General features: G+C 47.8%; 1 protein-coding gene across 3 annotated transcripts in view; it reads left to right on the plus strand.

Annotated features, from left to right (window-relative positions):
- Positions 1 to 19,209, plus strand: part of MFSD6L (major facilitator superfamily domain containing 6 like) — a 52,518-nt gene that overhangs the window by 9,282 nt on the left and 24,027 nt on the right. Inside the window, exon 2 of one of the 3 annotated variants that reach the window (XM_069654589.1) lies at positions 8,509 to 8,597. The exons of the other annotated variants lie outside the window; for them this stretch is intronic. The gene's annotated coding sequence lies outside the window, so the exon portion shown is untranslated. The remainder of the gene's footprint in view (positions 1 to 8,508; positions 8,598 to 19,209) is intronic. 3 annotated transcript variants of the gene reach the window in all.

Raw genomic sequence — 19,209 nt, forward strand, 5'->3', positions numbered from 1 at the left:
GTAGGCATCTTCCACTCCTACCCCCTTGTCGTGGGGGTGGGGGTTTAACCGGGCCGCTTAGGCCCCGTTTATTTTAGCCCCTTGTTGAAAAAAATTTGTACACTCCCACATTTTCCTCTTGAGTGGTTCTCTTGCCGGTCTTTGTTTTTGCCCTGGTAACCCTTCATCTTCACTCTTGAGTACTCTTGCTGAAGTTCTGACCCATTGTAGCTGTTTGAGCTGGCACTCCTGGTAGCTGCCAGCACATTCATCTGCCCGTACTCGTGTAAGGTCCACCACTACATCTGTGTCTGGTCCCTGTCTCTTCCCTCTTTGGCCTCACTCTTTGTATGCAGTCCAGTTCTATCCCCGGCCATTCTACCACATCCAGCATGTCCACAAACACTTGCTGCACCATTGTGTGTAGATCCTTGTCCACCACCACCTCCGTGAGGCCCTTTATTCTGAAGTTGGATCTTCTTAAGCGGTTTTCAAGGTCTTCGCTCTGGGTATCAAGGTTCTGCGTGACCCTTGTTTATTGCTCTACCATCTCATCTATCTTCCTTGCATTCTCTGCAATCCCTTGTATGACGCTCTCCGCTGCATTGGTCCGCTCCTCTAGTTTCGTTATGTCCCCGATCACCTCTTGTAACGATTGGTACAGTTCGCTTCCATTCTGCTCCACTGCGATTTGAATGGTGTTCGCTATCTTGTCCCCAAAATCCTGAAAATATTGGCGAAGGACCTCCTGGCTGACCACTTACTCTTTTGCGCTGCCTAACAGCGCCCCCAAATCAAGGGCCTCTCCTGCTCCGGGCCCCTGGTCTCCTAGAGCCGGTACCTTGCTGTCTCTGCGACAGTCTCTGCAGATTGCTTGCATGTCCTTCACCCTGTTTTTGGACATAGTGTGTAGGCAGGTATGTTGAGGGGGAGCCCTGCCCCCTCCTCTTCTCCCTATCGTATTGCACACTTCAGACCTCTTCTGGACACTTTTTCAGGGCGTAGGAACCTCCTCCCTCCGGGCCGCTTTGTGTGTCGCCCTTGACTGTGCGGAGGTTTTGGAATTGGAACTCCCCTCTAACTGTGCACAGGTGAGCCACTGTTTGTCCTCCTCTTCGGACTACAAATGACCCACCTCCTGGCCTTGATGCCAGGATCACTCTGCCCTGAGCCTGACCAAATGGCCTCTCCCTTATTATTCCTTGCACACCATGGATGTAGATGGAATCTATAGCCCTCTATTCGGCCTCAGGATTGGCCCGGGGCCCACCGTTAACTCTCTCCAATGCTGTTGAGTCTCTTGCTCCCTTGTCTCCCTTGCTGTGCTTCTGGATGGGAGTGCGCTGGCTGAGTTACTATATGCAACTATAAAATCCAAACTTTACCTCAAATGGGCCTCCAGCTGCCCCGGCTATAACACCACAGGGTCTCCGCTGGTCTTCTCTGTGCTGGCTTCAAAGCTTGGGCAGGGGCCCTTACGCCACGCTCCTCCACTCCTCACTGTCATTTTGCTCAAAGCTGGTGATCACGGCCTGCACTGGCCAGCCACTGCTGCTTGCACCCTTTCCTTGGGCCAGGGCGCATACTGACCTGTGATAGTCTCCCCCCCCAGGGGTCGGGAGGGAGAGCCAAGCCCATTGGGGTCCGCGCCTTCCTGGCTCTTGACCTTTGGTGTGCAGCACCTCCCGGGCCTCTAGGCCACACCAGGTGCTCTTCTCCGCTGCGCAGCTCTCAGCAGTGGGCTACGGGTATGGCGCCTCCGGATCTCTCTGATGAAACGCTGCTTCTCCGGCACAGGGGCAGCTCTGTCCTGCCTCGATCTTCCCATGGGCGCTTTCCAGCAGGGGAGCCCCCGCTCCACAAATCCAGCCCTGGTGGGCCTCCTATTTCGAAGGCAGCTCCTTCCGGACAGGCTCCTCTGCCGTCCGGCAGCAGCTGCTTTCCACCACCTTGCAGCCACAGTGTCCTCGGCCGCCCCAGGTCTCACTGAGTGGTTCTTCTTGCTCAAAGTCTGTGAGCGTGTCTGTAAGCTCTGCCTGCACCGAGCGCAGTGCCTTTGCACCGCAGAGACGAAGGCCGCACACCCGCCTCTGCCTAAGTCCCCCAGCGATCCGGGCTGCTGCACTCCACCACCGCAGCCTACATCGATAAGGCAGTTGTTGAGGTTATTTTGGTCCAGTGTTTTGTTTGTTTTCACCATCATTTGTTGTCATCTGCATGGTTGTAGGCAGTAAGTTTGTGGGAGCAAATGATTTTCATCAGTGGGTCCATGTAGATGTTGAAAAGTAGAGTGGAGAGGCTGGAACCCTGTGTGACTCTGCAGGATATATCTTTGGTGTTTGAGGTGAACAGTGTAGGTAGGTTCTTTCACTTTGGTTTGTTAGGCATGAGGTAAGCCACTTTAGTGCGGATTCCTTTATGCCACATTCCATCAATCTTTTTATTAGTTCTGCATGGCTGATTGTGTCAAAAGCCACTGATGTGTCCAATAGAATGAGGGCCAATTGGGTGTCGGGGTCTGCGATTGTTTTCAGGTCGTCCCATATCGAAGTGCTGATTCTGTCCGTCTGAAGCCAACTTGTGATTGTTCGAGTATTCCACTTGTTTAGACTTGTTTAAGAAGGATTTTGTAAACCTGGTTCTTCAGGATCTTCGCTGGGTAGGGCAGGTTGTAAATCGGTTTGTAGTTGCTTGGGTCTTCTGCGCTTTCTGGCCTTTTTTTATCAGTGTTTTGATGTATGCTGATTAGAAGGAAGACGGTACTATTCCTCTTTTGAGTGATAGACTCATTAGGTTCTGGAAGTGTGTCGCTGGAATTCTGTGTTTGAGGATTCCTTTGAAGATGTCTGAGGGCCGGGGTGCTTTGGAGATCCTGTAAGGTTGGTGTCCTTGATCAGTGTGGTGAAATTTTCCTCTGTGGTTAGTTCTAGGCAGATGAGTTTTGGTGTAATCTTCATCTGTAGTGCGGTGGTCGCGGTTGTATTTTCCCCAGGCTAGGTTGATGGTCTCCTGTATTGTGTCTATTTTTGCTCTCAGATGGTTAGTGATGTTGTCATAAAGTGTTTGTGTAGGGGTGATGGAATGTTTGCAGACAGAGGTGTTTATCTCTGATTTTGATGGGTCTTTATGTGGATTGCTTGCCGATTCTATTCTTGTGGCATAATAGTTTTTCTTATTTTTGCTTTGAGGACTGTTGCTTTGCACAGTTGTCTTTGGTATTTTATTTTGTCTTGTTTGGTGTATTGTTCTCTCGCGGTTGTTTTTTTCAGTTCTTCTGTGAACCATTTTGCTGCCTATTTTTTGGTGTTGCTTTGAATGTTTTAGCTGGTGCTAATTGGTCAAGGGCCTTGGTGATCCAATTGTTGAATGTGTCTTCTGTTGTACCTATGTACCTATGTTTGTATCAGTGGGATCTCTTTTGCTTGGTATGGTTGCGCCTGGAAGGTTTGTTGGGGCCTCTAGGTCCAAGTTCTTCCAGTTTCTTTTCTTGCTGGTGTGGAGTAAGTCCTTCCCGGCTGGTAGGCGGGTTTGAGGTGTGATGTAGAATGGTATCGAGTCACTCCAAACCATCGGTGTAGGTGGCGCGGATGCGCATAGTCCTTCATTACAGAAAATTGCAACCAGGGTCGTGGGTGGATCCATTTACTATTTGCTTGAACTTCAAGGTTTCCGGGAGTGTGCAAAATGAGTTTGCTGTGTACTCGTTTACTTTTTCAAACCATATGTTGAAATCGCCCAGTATGACTAGGTTGTCGTCGTGGGTTGATAGCATGGCGGTCTCGTCCGCTAGCTTTGTTGCAAAGTTGGGGTTGAAAGAAGGTGGTCTGTAGATTGGGAGGAATAATATTTTGGATTGGTTGTTGCATTCTATCTTGATGAGTAGTGATTCATAGTGTTCCGCGTTGGTTGTGATGATATGAGATGCTCGGACGTGTTCTTTGTGTATAATTGCAATTCCGCCTTCTCTTCGGTTTTCTCTATTGGCATATATTTATAATTGTCGGGTATTGCTTCGTTCGCGATGGCTTTATAGTTGTCTGGTAGCCAGGTTTCTGTAAGGAAGAGCACGTCTGTGCCTCCTTCGCTTCGGATTTCTGTGAGTGTTTTGCCATGTACTAACGTTGAGGAGGCTGCAGTGTAGTGTGCTTGATTTTTCTTTTGGGTTGTTAGCGTTCTTTGTTCTGACCGGTGTGGTGTTTGGTTTGATTTCCGTTCCAGGTTGGGTTTTTTTCCCAGTGGAGTCTGTTGGGTGGGGTGGTTCTTTTTTTGGTCAGTCTTTTCGTTGAGTAGAACGATAAGGTGTATGGTGGGGTTGGTTGGTTGGTTCCGGTTTGTTCCAGGTGATAAATAGGGTAACTACCCCTATGTTGTTCCAGTCTTGGTGATGTTAGGGGGTGTAGAGTGTGATGGATTCCAACTTGTCCCTTGTTCTGGTTGGGGTATTGTCCATGGTGCAGACCGGTTTGGGATGATTTATTAGTTGTCGTGTTCATTTTGGTGTCCTGGTTGGGCCTGTATTTGTTGCGCTTGTTGGCTGTCGGTTTGTTGTTGCTGTGCCATTTTTGTTTACCACGGTGTCGTATGTGGACAGGTAGTGAGCAATGAAGTCTGTCTTTTCTCTGTTATTTGTATGTCTTCTTGGGCCATCTGGGATGTTTATTGTCGAGTATTTTGGGGTTGTGGGATCGTGCTGGTTGGTGCCTTCCTAAGTGGTTAGGGTTTTCTTATTATTTCTGTTTTCTGTTCTGCCTTCTTTGTCTTTGTTGTGGTGAGACATGTGTGGGTTGTGTTCCTTTGAGTGGGCGTCCTCTCATTTTGTGTTTTTCCTGGTCTTTTGGGTTTAGTCTTTGCTGTTTGTAGTTTGTTGTTGCTTGGATTTTGTAGGTTGTGGGTAGTTGAGACCTCATTTTATGGGACTTTGTGGTTCCGTTTGTTTATTTGCTTCTTTCTTTTTTGGAACCTGTTTAAAAAAAAAAAAAATACTGATGGTCCTTTTGCTTATGGTTGTTGATTGTTGGATTATGTGCAAAGCAAACATGAATATATGTGAATTCTGGCAAAGGATTTTCACCCAGGGAGTGCATGCTATGTTTAGGCCTCTAGCTTCCACTTTTGCCCAACATAGTCTCAAGCTTTATCATTGTCACATTGGGGATTGTGAGGGTGCGGAGTGCCTGTTTTTGACTGGTATGGCAAAGGATTCTCGCCCAACGTTGCATGCTATTATGGCAATTTATGGCACTACCCATGCCCAACCTACCTGTGCGGCATACTCCCTCCCCCATGCTCAGACAGAAACTCCCTTCTCCTTCCATGACGTCACCGAAAGTCTGCGATCTCCTTTCCCACCTTAAGCCCTCCACCTGCAAAGGTGACATCTGTCCCCCAGCCATCATCAAGGACTGCGCCGAACCTCTAGCTCCTCTTTTAACGGCATTTATTAATGCATCATTCCCTTCCAGCATCAAAGAAGCTTGGGTATGCCCACTCCAAAAAAAAAAACACCCTAGACCCCTCCTCCCCCACCAACTACAGACCCATTACCACTGTCCCTTTCCTCCTCAAAATCTTGGACAAGGCAGCCCACAATCAGATCCAGCACTTCCTAGAAACCAACACCATTCTGGGCAAGAGGCAATCTAGCTTCCGCAAAGGCCATGGCACGGAAACAGCCCTCTTAGACCTTAAAAACCAAAGTACCACTATTATGGACAAAGGCAAACTCGCTCTCCTCCTTCTCTTGGACCTCTCCGCCGCCTTTGACCTTGTAATTCACAAAACTCTCACCACACACCTCACCCAGGCTGCACACTTCTCCTACAATGCCTCTTCATGGATCACCTCCTTCCTCTGGAAGGCAGAGTCATGAAGGTCTTCTCTGACCTAGCCATTGCAGAACCCTCCACCATCCACTGTAGAGTCCCACAAGGCTCTTGCACAGCACCGACACTCTACAACTTATTCAACAAACCCCTTTTTGACAAACTAGACTTCTTCGGCATAGCTTACACAAACTGTGCCGATGATAGGCAAGTACTCCTGCCTCTCTCAAGCTCCTATGACCAAGACTCCACAGCACTCTCCAGGATCTACTCCATCATCCAAGCCTGGATGGCGGCCAATGGTCTGTGCCTTAATAGAGACAAAACAGAGATAATCATTCTGGGCCCAAAAGAAACACTTGCCAAACTCAACCAACAATATTGCAAATTCTCCATTGACAACTTCACTATCGAGGTTTCTTCCTCAGTCCAAACGTTGGGGGGGGGGTCTACCTAGACTTCACGCTTTCCATGTCCAGGCAAGTTAGCGCAATTGCCTCTGCTCACACCACCAAACCCATTAACGCTGTCGCTCACTTCCTCTCAAACCAGAACTGTTTATCGTTAGCTAGAGCCACCATTGGGGCAAGACTAGACTATTCCAATGTCCTCCTGGCTGGCACCAACGCTTAAAACCTGAACCGCCTTGAAACTGTCCAAAACTTGGCTCTCAGAGCTGCCCTCAGAATCCAAAGAGAGACCATATCTCACAGGCCAGGAGAGATGCCCACTGGCTTCCCGTTATAGAATTGATCACCTTCGGATCACCTTCAAGACCCTTACCTTAACGCACAAATGCCCCTCCCTACCTCTGAGAAACCATTGCCAGAGACATCTCGGCTTGTCCTAAAAGATCTGACCATGCCAATAAACTAGGCATCCCCAACATTCGCAGAGCTAAAGCAGGAGGCATTGGTTTCCCCCACATTGCACCCAAACTCTGGAACTCCCTCCCTAACACACTCCGAGCAGACATCCCTCACAGCTTTTCGCAAAACTCTTAAAACCACTCTTTTTAACCAGCTTCTGCTTCTGTAATGAAATGTAACTAAGTGTGTACCATACTCTCATGTATGTATTTGCAATCCAAGTTCTCTGTCGTAACGGCGCCACGATGCCCACGGGTTGCTGTGCACTTTATAAATACTAAATAATAAATAATACATGCTATGTTTAGGCCTCTTGCTTCCACTTTGGCCCAACATAGCCAATTTGGCCCAACATGGCCTCAAGCTTTACCCTTGCCACATTGGGGATTGTGAGGGTGCTAGGTGCCTGCTTTTGACTGGGATGGCAAAGGATTCTCACCCAAGGGATGCATGGTATGTTTAGGCCTCTGGCTTCGGCTTTGGCCCAATATAGTTACAAGCTTCACCCCAGCCACATTGGGGGTCATTCAGCACAAGCGCAACTAAGCAAAAGCGGAATGACAATCTGTATTAGTCTGCATATCATCCTACAAACTCTTGATGTTCTGACATAATCGGTAAGTCATCCCCAAATAATCGACAACAACCCTGTTCCGTGGCAATGCTCTTGAAGTAATCAGCAGGTCATCCCAGAATCCTCCCCAAATCATCAGGGACAAACATGCAATGTCTTGGACTGATCAGCAATTCATCCTAAAAGTATTGGGAACACAGTTTTTTAAAATAGGGATGATTATAGCATATTCATTGTCATCCTAAGCTCATCCCCAAATCATCACCCACCATTCTGAGACATTTGCTGATGACTTTAACAGTGTGATGCTGCCTGATGATGTGGAAATGACTTCTAGTGTAGTTCGATGATATCAAATGACTCCAGAATGGTCTCTAAAGTCATCCTTTTAGACTAGGGTGGAGACCTTTTAGAGTAGGCTACTGTAGCACAGTAGACTTATTTGCAAGTTGGAACTTTGATGGTATAACACCTTTAGGAAGGGAGCTCTTTGCTTTGAAAAGTGGCCTTATGGAGGCTGGGGTCACTGAAGTAAGAAAATCTCTTTGGGGTGTGCTACTTGAGATGATGGTTGCGTGTCATATGCGGCCTTGAAGGAAGGGACTCCCTTTGTTGTTCTATTCTTTGGGGAGTAAATCTAGGGAAACCCTGTTATGGGTTGTGACGCAGTTGCAAACGATACTTGTTATGGATATTTTGTCATCTTTCAGTGAACGGAATGATTGACCAAGTCTCAGCAAGTACTAATCAGATTGAAGCATTCCTGCATGAGATGGGCAGGTGCTGTGCTAAAACAAATCTTGTTCTGGTATTGGTAGTTGGCCAGGTACTTTCTAATTCTGATATATGTTAAATGCTTTAATAACTCGAAAACCCTATAAAGCATTAAACAAGTAAACCTTACAGGGCTCTAAATTGATGGGAGCTATTTAGCGCCTGGTTGACCTGACAGCAACAGATATTGGCAGCTATTTCTGGCTTCACAGGCCACTAGTGCCAAACAAACATGCCTATGTAACATTAACTCTCGTTTTGGGAATGTGTGTGAATGAGCATTAGAAAGCGAAGGCATTTGAAGCATTATTGGTCATATATAATGGGGATGGGGGCAAGGTATAGTTGGCATCTCATATGGAAGTTAAATTGTTGCCACACTTCAGGCTGCACAGAGGTAGCTCCTACTTATTAGGCAATGTTGGATACCAGAAACTGCCTTAGCTGCCTGCTAATCCATTCCTTTTTTCAATCCCTACTTTATTTTCAGAAGGTATCCATCGAACTTGCATCAAATAACATTTCAGTTCCCGGATTACCATTTCAAGCTGGAAATTGATTACTGGGGAATCCCACCAGGTACCGACAGCTGAGTGGGAGAGAGGTTGGGGGGGTGTTATGTTTGAACTTATCTCCCCAAAAACATTTGCCTTTCAACCCCATAGGAAGATTAAATATGAAACCGTGGAAACTTGCCCACTTTCTTATGTCAGCAAAGTATAAACTGCACAACTTTTAAACCTTAAAATTACTTCAAGATTTTCTGTGGAGTGCAATATTAACCAGGGATTTCACATGGCTCCTACTCACCACTTCCTACTTGCCACTTCAAGTGGTCTTGTGGTGAAGGTTCTCGCCCCTGATACTAGCGACCACGGTTCAAATGCCACCTCTGTTCAAATCCCGCAGCTTAAAGCATTCTGAGTGTTCTAAAAAAAAGAAAAGTGTTGGGTGCAAATGGATTTCCTGGGATTGGGGAGCAGAATCCGAGATGCAGGGATTTTTGCTGGCTCCCGGATCCGGGACGATCCGACCCAATGGCCGCACTGGCTAGCCAGGAATCGAAAGCCACTCGCCCCCTCAGTTTTCCGTATTCACACAGTATACAATGTGTTACTCGCCAATGGCTAGTGGCCAGTGTGTTGAAGCCTGTCCCATTACAAACTTATTCGTGATCTCAAGTTCTGGGGTCTTCTGTTAGGGAGGTTACTTTTGATTTATTTTAAATCTTAACCTCCCAAACAGATTTTTAATGTATTTGATAGAAGGAAACATTGTCACTCCTCAGAAGTTCAGTTTAGGACACATATTTGGGCAAGATACCCTCTTTCTTGCCCTTCATACCCTATTCGGGTTGATAAAGGATGTCTTCCATGCTTAAAGCTGATAGATTCTCCAGAAGTCTCAAAGGCAAAGATGGTAATCCAGTTGAGGCCCTAGATTCTAGACTGGTTTTAAGGCCCAAACGGAATTCATAAATCCTAAATGGAGACCACTCTTAAAATGGGGTATTTGGGGAGGTTGGAGATGCATACTTTTAGGGAATTAACCCACCAATTTGGGAGCTGTCCAACAACCTGGAATAAGGGAAGTGGTGAATACGTTGGCTGTGTTTTGAGGCTAAAAGGGCTTTACCAAGACTTTCATGTTTCTGCTAGGACCCATTTCACCCCTCCTCATCCTCCTGTCGCAACCTCTAATTTGTTCTTTCCATCTTTGGCAAGGGGCATAAACGACTGAAAGGTAGAAAACAAATGCCATTTGAGTTTTTCTCCATCATTATTATAATTTATTTGGTAAGTTGGCTGGCTCTGGGTGGTGTTGTACTGTTTAAGGCTTCCAGTTGCACTTGGACCAAGGTAATACAGGGTTTTTACCAGCTCACTGGTGGAACCATGATTGCAGGTACTTAGGATTGTTAGTTTGATGCTTGCAGAGATATACCCACTTGCAACAAGGGGTTCTATCTGACTGTTGAGCAATATTATTCCAGCCTGTCCAGCAATATCTTCATTTATTGATTTTATCAATAGACCCAATTGCTCTGTGACAATAGCAAGAAATGATGTCTGTAGTCTAGCAGAGTTCATTACAATATGCATGGTTCATTATGTCATTGACCGTAAAGGAACTGGAAAAATAACCCTAGTGAGCTTATTTTACACAGATATTTTTTTCACAGCTGTTCAGACTTGGGGAGTAGAGATGGAGGAGGCTTTTCCTTTTTTTAATCTGTGGATGGCATTGTTGCTTGTTGACTCTGAGTTTGGGGATATCCTTTGGAGTGCAATAATATATCGCTTTGATGGTTGACATTGGATGTAGAGACGATCCTTTGGGGGAACCTCATCGTTTGGTTAGGATGAGGGGAGCAACCTTTATTTGTGTGATGTATGGACCTCGGTGCTCTACCATCCTTTTCTGTGAATATTAAGCATTTAGACTCCTGAACTGCTTTGATAGCACAACCTCTAAGGTTATGCTTAGCATTTATTTGTTTGTTTGTTTATTCATAATGCGGCAAAAGCCAGCAGGCATCAGGGCGCAGGGCGGGAGACACTTACACAATAGGACAAAAAAAAGACAGGACAAACAAAAAGACAGGACAAGTTAGGGAGAGAATACCCCCAGAGGAAGAAAATCAGGTTAGTCAAATAGGTACGTTTTCAGCTGTCGACGAAAATGTGCCAGATTTGTTTCAAGTCTCACAAGGCAAGGAAATACAGAGTCGGGCTGAGGTTACTGGGAATGCCTCCCCTAAGCCTTTTACACATTTGTAGATGGTTTGTGTCACAAGTGCCTGGTTGGAGGAGCGAAGGGACTTGGTGACCCCTCACCTTTCAGCAAGAGGAAGGTGAGGCGTCACCAAGTTCTTGAGGTATACTGGGACATGTCCATAGAGACATCTGTGGACAAGCAGTGCTGATTTGAATTGTATACGCACATAGACGGGTAGCCAGTGGAGAGGTTTCCAACTACTTGAGATGTGATTTTTTTCTAGATTTGCCTTAAACAATTCTCACATCGTCATTCTGGGAGATTTGTAGTTTAGCCATGTTTTTCTTACTAACGCAAGAGGATGGTGGCACGTGCAATGGAGGCACAATTGGTCTCCGAAAGAAACAGACAAATGTTCCTAAGTAGGCGCAGATAATATGAGAAAGATCTAGAAGTTTGGTTAATCCAGGTGTCTGCATTGAGGGAGCAGCTCAGATGGCAACCTAAAGTCTTTCATTTTTCAGTGACTAAGATGGTACAATCTTTTTTTTTTTATACAATTTTTATTGTTTTTTTACATAAAGAAAACATACGTCTCGCGCAGCGAGATAAAGGTTATGTCCCTACCCCACCCACCAACAAATGCATTCCACGTACCCATTACAATAGAGCTTCTTAGCACTGTCAATTGTCTTTGTTATGCCAGTAGTGTGTGATTTTACAATTTCTGTTCATGTCCTTGGATGTCAGTCCAATTCCTGACGGGGGCCACCTTTCAGTGTGCGTCTTCCCACTTTTGCCAAATTCTTGGGCCTTTCTCAGGACAGCACCTGGCCGTGTAGACTCTCTTCTCCATTGCGATACAAATGTTCACGTCCGTGGTCCATTGTTCATAGTTAGGTGCCGTTTCAGAGCCCCAGAGTTGCGCTGTGTTTCTTTTGATTAACGCAGTGGTTGTGAATAAGAGCACCTTTTCGTAGCGTGACAGTTCGACCTCATCATCTATCCCCAGTAATAACAGTTTTGCATTTCTATGGATAGTTCTACCCAGTACTCTTGAGAGATCATCGCAGCACTGCTGCCAGTAATGTCGGATTATGGTACAGTCCCATAGTATGTGACAGTATGAGCCCTCTTCTCGTTTGCATCTCAGACAGGTTGAAGAGGAGATCTTACCCCATTTGAATAGTGCCATCCTTGGGTAATATATTCTATGCAGTACTTTAAGTTGGATCAGTCTTAGCCTGGAGGAAATCGCTGTTTCTCTGGGGAACATCAGGGCAGTTACCCATTCCTCTGGGAGTATGTCACCTACGTCCCCCTCCCATTTGGCTTTGAGGCTCGCTAGTTCTCCGGTGGCAAAGGATGTTATGGCACTATACGTGGTGGATGTGACTTTGTTTTTAATCATATCTGGGAATAGGTTACGTTCTAAAGGGGTGTAATCAGGCATGTCAATCATCTCAGGGAGATGGGTCTGTAGTGCGTGTTTGAGTTGTGTGTAGCAATATTGCTCATTTATCGTCAGATCTGAGGTGGTGATTAGGTCCGCAAATGGTGGTATTATTTCGTTCCCTTTTATTACGTCGCCAATTTTAGTGATGCCCGTTTGGGTCCAAGAGTGCCATTTTGGAAGTTTATTCACTTCCGGGAGTAGTCTGTTATCCCACAACGGTTGAGCTGGGGTCAGCTTATTGTCCCAGCCCAAGTATTTGTGGGTGTTTGTCCATGTTAGGGATATGTGTGACAGCATGGATGGGGTAGCAGATCGGTCTTTTTTTCGGTAGAGGTATCTAAATACGGGTCTTTCATTTCGGTTAGGATCTGGTTCTCTGTTATGTGGTAATGTCATGTCCGCGTGGAGTCTGTCGTTCACTGTTGCCATCTGACTAGCCCAGTAATAGGTTTGCAATCGGGGCAGTCCGATTCCGCCTTCCCATACAGATCTTTGTAGTGTGGTTAATGCTAAGCGAGGGTGACCTCCATTCCATAGCAGTTTTCTGAGTGTCTGGTCTATTTTACGGAATTTGTTGGGCGCTATAAATAGTGGCGCGTTTTGAAGTATATAGAGGAAGCGGGGGAGTGCCAGCATCTTGAAGAGTGCGGCTCTGCCTAGTAGTGTTAGTGGTAGGGACATCCAGTGCCGGACATCTTCTTTAAATCTCGTCATTATTGGGTACAGGTTATTGGGCACATAGTCTGTTAGGTTGTTCGTGATTTGGATGCCTAGCTATCTGAATTTCTCCTTTTCCACATAGTATGGGCACTCATCTGGCACCACGTTGTCTATTTGTTTCAGTGGGAATAGTATGGATTTAGTCCAGTTGACGCGAAGGCCGCTGAACGCACCGTATTTTATCAATAATCGCGTCACTATGGGGTAGGATTTGCGTGGGTCTTTCAGATATACTAACAAGTCGTCTGCGTATAAGGATACCCTGTCCTCCCAGTCGTCTGCCCATCTGAAGCCGCTCCATGTTTGTGTAGATCTTAATAGAATTGCTAGCGGCTCAATTGCTATTGCAAAGATTAGGGAGGACAGGGGGCAACCCTGTCTCGTGCCCTTGCCTAGTTGAAAGGGATTGGGGACGTGTCCATTTACCTTTGTGGCTGCTTCGGGGCGGTTGTAAAGTAGTTTGACCCAACTCATGAAGTGCGGTCCTATGCCCATGCGCTGCATAATAGTCTATATTGCCTCCCAGTAGACTGAGTCGAATGCCTTCTCGAAGTCTATGGCGAGTAAAGCCAGGGGGTCCTGTATCTCAGATAGCTTCTCCAGTGCTGTGTGTAGCCTATATATGTTTTGTCTAGTGGATCTTTGTGGCATGAATCCACACTGGTCGGGATGTATTAGTGTGTGTATGACTTGTTGGAGGCGATTGGCTAGTACCTTTGCCAATATTTTGGCCCCGCAATTTATGAGAGAAATGGGCCTGTAGGAGCTGCATTTGTCGGGTGGCTTATCTGCTTTGGGCAGGACTATAATTGTGGCTTTCCTTAAGTCGGGGAGACAGCCCTGTGAGTGTGAGTGTTGTAGTAAACGAAGTAAGTGTGGGGAGATTACATTTGCTCCTATTTTTTTCCATGTTTCAATGGGGAAGCCGTTCGGGCCCGGGGTCTTGCCCGATTGGAGTTCTGACATGGCTTGGGTTAGTTCCTCCTCAGTGATTACCTGTTCTAGTAGAGTAGACTGCTCTGTGTTTAGGGTGGGGAGAGTAATCTCCTCTAGGATGTCCATTACGGGTGGTGAGGTTGGTGCTTTGTATAGCTCAGTGTAGTATTTTGCAAAACCCTCCGCTATGTCTACGTCTGTCACTAATAGTTCTGATTCTCCTGTTGTTAATTGCCTGACATGGCTGAAGCCCAGGTCTCTACGTTCCAGCCATGCCAGCATTTTCCCGGCTTTATCCCCTGTTTCGTATATCTTTGCGCGCATTGCAATGTGCGCCTGTTTTGCATTGTCTAGGGCTATGTGTTGGAGTTGCGCCTGCGCCAGTTGTAGTGCGCGGTGCGTTTCCGAGTTGTCATGGGTTAGGTGATCGGTTTCTGCTTTTTGCATTTTCGCTTCGGCATGGCCTATTGCTTCTGCTTGTTTTTTTTTTTTTTATGAGCTGTGGTCCAGGCTATTATTTCCCCTCTGAGTACTGTCTTGAATGCCTCCCATAGTGTTACCGGGTTATCCACTGAGTTAGTATTCCTCTCAAAATATTCTTCAGTGGTCTTTTGGATATGTTCAACTAGCTCTGGGAAGCCTAAGTAGTAGCTGTTCAATCCCCAGCTGGGTGGGGGGATCGACCTGTTGGTGTTAAGTGTTATTACAAGTGGGGAATGATCTGATATACCTCTGGGGAGAAATTGTGCCTCACGTACTTCGTGCATGTTATTCAGTGGCAGTAGGAGATAGTCCAGCCTAGACAGCGAGGCGTGTGCGCCAGAATGGTATGAATATTCCCTTGTGGCAGGGTGCAGCGTTCTCCATACGTCTTGCAGCCCCAATGCGCTAGTGAATGTGGCAAGTTTTGTACGTGTGTTCGGGTTTCTGGATCTTCTATGTTCTGTCAAGGTCCAGGTCCATTACCTCTTTAAGGTCTCCCCCAATCAATGTAAGGTCTGCAAGATTATTCATAATTAGAGGCGTAATGTCATTAGTCAGGGGGGTCAGTAGGTTAGGAGGTGCATACACTGCCATCATGGTCACCGAGCGTTCCCCAATTGTACCTGTCGTTAGTACAAACCTCCCTCCCGTGTCTTGCGTAATGGATGCGGGCACAAAGGGGAGTCTTTTGTGTACTAGGATCAGTACCCCTCGTGACCCCATGGTAAAACCGGCGTGGAATGCTAGTCTGTAGTTGGTGCGTCTAAAGAATGAGCAGTTGGTACCGGCTAGATGTGTCTCCGTCAGGAATACCACATCCGGGGAATGTCTATTCAGTGTTTGCAGTACTAGACGTCTCTTGATACAATTGCTGAGCCCATTTACATTCCATGTCATCACTCGGATTGTCCTGTTTTTGTTCACGTGAGTGACTCCTGCCATTTGACACGTGTGTGGATGACAACAGTGTGCGTCTGGCCCTCGATAGCATTGTGGTGTTTCATGCTATGGTAATATCCGGCAAGGCTAAGGGCAGGCTGGTTTTCTGTCAGGACATGCGTTTCCATTTGTGTTGTGTGGACTGCTGGCAAGAGTGGAGTGACAATTGGTGTGCTAGGGATGGTGTGCTTTTTGACATTATAGATGGTGTGGTGTCTTGGAACATAACTAACATGAAACAAATCCCCGCCCCCCCCTCCCTATACTCCTCCCCAACATGAAGTATCTGTCGCCCTAACTCTACTGTCGTCAAACAACTATACCGCCAGATTAACTTAGTGTGAACTGTTTACACCTTTCTCTCGACTTACTGTTCTTTGGCAAGTCTGGTGTTCTGAGTCTCAAGTCTTGAGCTGAGGGCGTGGCTTTGGCCGATGCAGTGAGTACTCCCGTGCCTCGCGGGCCGCGGGCCTTATTTACATCAGTGTGGCATGATAGTTTGTTAAATGGGCCACGATGGAGTAGTATTTCTTGTTGGTGTCACTGTTTCTGCCCATTTCCTCTTGTTGTGGTAGTTCCTGCATCGGAGGTTGTGGAGCTGGACACCTTCTGTCTAGTGGCTCGCGTCGATTCCTGTTTCTGATTGTTTGCAAGTCTCCAGTCGCCTTCAATGTGTTTCTCTGCCCAGTTCCACGCTTCTTTTGGGTCCGTGAAGTGTGCTGTTGTCCCGCCGTGGTAGATCTTGAGCTGGGCCGGGAAGAGCAAGCCGTATTTTACGTGTAGGGACTGGAGTTGTCTTTTGAGCTGATCAAAAGATTGCCTGGCTCTCTGGACCTCCCTTGTGTAGTCAGGGAAGAATGTTACCTTGGATCCATTAAAGGTCAGTGTGCCTTTGGCTCGTGCCGTCTGGAGTAACGCATCTCTAGCGCTATAGTTCAACAGTTTTGCAACTATGGTGCGTGGGGGTGCGCCAGGTATCGGTCTTCCAGTGGGCACACGGTGCGCTCGTTCGATTGAAAAGAACTTCGAGAATGTCTGGGGTTCAAACATGTCAGTTATCCATTGTTCAAGGAACAGTTCCATGGAAGGGCCTTCTGTTTTTTTCCGGTACGCCCAGGATGCAAACGTTATTTCGTCTTGATCGGCCTTCACTGTCCTCTGCTTTCTCCTCCAGTGTTTTCAGGCGTGTCACTACCCCGGCCATCCTTTGTTCTATGGTGCGCAGCCCATCTTCAGTCCCAGAGATCCGCTGTTCCGCTTCTCCTGTGCGGGAGAACAGTTTCTGAAGATCATGGCGGAGGAGCGAAACGTCTGTGCTGATGCTACCCATCTTTTGTTCCATGGAGGTTCTGGAGTTTGTTATCGCAGCCATGATATCCTTCAAGGATATGTTTTGTTCTGTTTCTAACATGGTGTCTGATTGTTCGTGGTCCACTTGTGCGCTTGCTGCGGCCGTAGTGAATTGGTCCATTTTGCTTGGACTTGTCAATTTTTTTGCTTTATCTTTCCCCATAGCAGCTGGCATGGTCTATAACGTTAATCGGTGGGTAGATTCCGCCTGTTTGTCCGAGGCAGTTGTTCCGTTGTAGAACTTCTTCCCCCCCCCAGTTCGGGTGCAATCTGCCGGATACTGTGTTAGGGTTTGGTGTGTAGCTAATTTTTGCTTTGGGATTACACAACGTTCAACACCGCACCCTCCAGTACTTCTTTGGCGTAGCTGTATCGGTGTTCCCACATAGGCAGGTGCGTCGTGAGACAGTTTCACCATGTGCCACCGTGTTCTGATCACCCTGCCCAGTGTTGCTTATTTCGTTGAAATTTGGTCGGTCCTGCTATGCTCGGTGGGAGGGTGGTGGCGGGTCCAGTAAGTGTGCTCCCACCGGGGCCACAACGACGATTTCTCCTGGGCAGCGGGGGGGTGGGGGAGTGAAGATGGAGGTCGCCTGTTGATCCCAGCCCGCGTTCCCTCTCGGTGAGGATGGAGGGTATCTAGGTGCCCCAATATGGCGAATCCGTTTTGTTATGGAGGGGCAGCTGGGAGAGTCTTTGTAGCGGGCCCATCGGCGGCGAGGAGGAAGCATGCAAGTTCCTGCTTTCCCGTCCCCTCTTCTCCTTACCGCAGGATAGAGGCAGTAGCTGTTCGACAGCGAGCGGGGGCCACCTCAGGAGTCTGGCGGGCGCTCAGCGCTAAGTGGAACGCTGGAGGAGCCCCGACGGCTCCGGACGCTCCGATGGCGCCAGCAGGCAGAAGCAGTGTGCGGGCGTGTACGTCGCTATGCCGGTGCGGATTTGACTGCCTGTGAACGTCAACCGTTGATGCCGCTTCCAAGGGTGTATCCCCTCCGCCTCACGATTTGCCGTTGGAGGGTAACTTTCACGGTTTCACCGGCGGGAGGCGGGGAGGCACCCAGTGGGGTCCCGCTCCCCGCAGTCCGGGAGAGGCACCGGAGGTCGCTTGGTTCTATTTTAGGGTCCTTTGCCTGTCATGTGGCCCAGCACAGCACCGCACTCGTCAGCCGCTGGTATTCGGGCAGGGTTCGATGGTGACGCACGCTGGCCTCCGCTCATCCGCGGTCCGCAGCCGCCATTTTGTGTGCTCTGTGGCGCGCACGCTTGCTTTCTTCAAAGTCTCGCCAAGTGGGTTCTCCGGCACCGACTTTCACCAGGAACAGGTAGGGACGTACAGTAGAGGTTCCCACATCGAGTAGGCACTTTTGGGTATTTGTAGTCTTGCAGGAAAACAGGATTGTTTCAGGATTTGGCTGGCGGCCTGGGAGCGAAGCGAGCTCACATCCTCATCGCTCAGCTGCTGGCCACGCCCCGAAGATGGTACACTCTTGAATCATAAAGCATTGGTAGTCAGGGTGCAACTTCTCTAGTGTGAGGAAGACCAAAAATCAGTAGCTCAGTCTTCTTACCGTTAAGGCACATCCAATGGTGGTTCATCCATGACCCGATTTGAGCACAGGTCTGTCTGAGCAGAGTAGCGCCTTGCTCGTAGGTGCCAGATATTCCAGAACGATCCGGTTGTCATCAGCATAGTTTGTGAAAAAGATCTCATTCTTTTCCAAGCCGTCACAGAGGGGTCTGAAGTAAAGATTAAAAAGACGTGGAGATCGACCGGCCCCTTGTGGAACACCACAAGTAATGGGAGGGTGGAGGGGGCAGGGAGGCAATGAGGCCTCACACCAGCATACTCTTGAAACTCGTTGAGATGGGAAAGACTGGAACCAGGTGATGAGTCTTCAGAACATCTGCCGATGTTTCTAAGGGTGGAAATTAGCCCAACGTGATCCAGAAGGTCAAAAGCAGCTGCTGGGGGCAAAGTAGGCCTACTGGTCCTTTTTGACCTATCAGTAACGTCAAGCCAATGAGGGCTGTTTCAGTGCTATGAAGCGGTCTGAAACCCAATTGTGGCGGAGTCTGTGCTGAGTCTTGAGGAGTCTGCACATTAGACTCTACGCTGCTGTGTTTTGTTTGTCACCCGATGCTGTTTTCCAGTATTGCCAGTCTGTTTACCAGTTTTACTGCAGGAGGAGGAGTGCAAGACTCATAAGCACCTGACGTGGCGCAGAGTCGGTGTTGAGTCTTGAGGAGTCTTAAGGAGATGTGAGGAGGCGCCTCCTACTATCAAACAACTCATCTAAATGGCTCCTCAGACGCGCCTACGTTCCAAAGTTGAATCACTCCACGCTGCCGATCAACACTCTCCATGTATAATGATCTCCACATCTGCCAGCCCGGACACAGTGGTTATTACAGCAAAGCCGGCTCAAAGATCAAGCACTAAGCTGCGGATGGTAAGCGAGAATGCGCTGCGCCCTGAACTAGAATCGTTGGTGGCTGAAACAATTTTTCACCAAGCGTCGGCAGCACTTCCCTGCTGCCCTGACGTCCTTCCCCCTCCGGCGCTCAATCCCCCCACCTTGAAATCGGGTG

Source organism: Ambystoma mexicanum, chromosome 3q, assembly GCF_040938575.1.
Source record: "Ambystoma mexicanum isolate Mex_15411 chromosome 3q, UKY_AmexF1_1, whole genome shotgun sequence".
NCBI classification, from domain to species: domain Eukaryota; kingdom Metazoa; phylum Chordata; class Amphibia; order Caudata; family Ambystomatidae; genus Ambystoma; species Ambystoma mexicanum.